Genomic DNA, 595 nt, shown 5'->3' on the forward strand with positions numbered 1-595 from the left:
GAATTACAGGCATGCGCTACCACGCCCGGTTGATTTTTTGATTTATTGTAGAGATGAGGTCTTACTGCCCAGGCGGGTCTCGAACCCGCGAGCTCAGGCAATCCACTCACCTTAGCCTCCCAAAGGCGTGGGATTACAGGCTGAGCCACTGAGCCCAGCTAAATTAAATATATCTTAAGAACAAGCTCCTGGGAAATCCTGCAGAGAACCCATCCCCCCAGGCCCATACAAAATGTCTCCTACTAAATGAAGGTATATATAAAATGTGGTGGGTGCATGTGATAGAATACTACCCAATTATCGGCAGAAATGAGCTCAATTTCCCTAGCATCATGAATAACACATCTTGAAACAGTGATGAATAAAATGGGATGAGAATCATCACATAAATTCCTTTACGTAAATGTGAAAGGTGCAGCAAAACACTACATTCTTCTTTTTTTTTTTTTGAGTTGGAGACTCTATCGCCCAGGCTGGAGGGCAGTGGCATGCTCACGGTCACCGCAGCCTCAACCTTCTGGGCTCAGATGCTCCTTCCGCCTCAGTCTTCCAAGTAGCTGGAACTACAGGCATGTCCCACCAGGCCTGACTAATT

Source organism: Carlito syrichta, unplaced genomic scaffold, assembly GCF_000164805.1.
Source record: "Carlito syrichta isolate Samal-C Ts95f unplaced genomic scaffold, Tarsius_syrichta-2.0.1 Scaffold309471, whole genome shotgun sequence".
Lineage (NCBI taxonomy): Eukaryota > Metazoa > Chordata > Mammalia > Primates > Tarsiidae > Carlito > Carlito syrichta.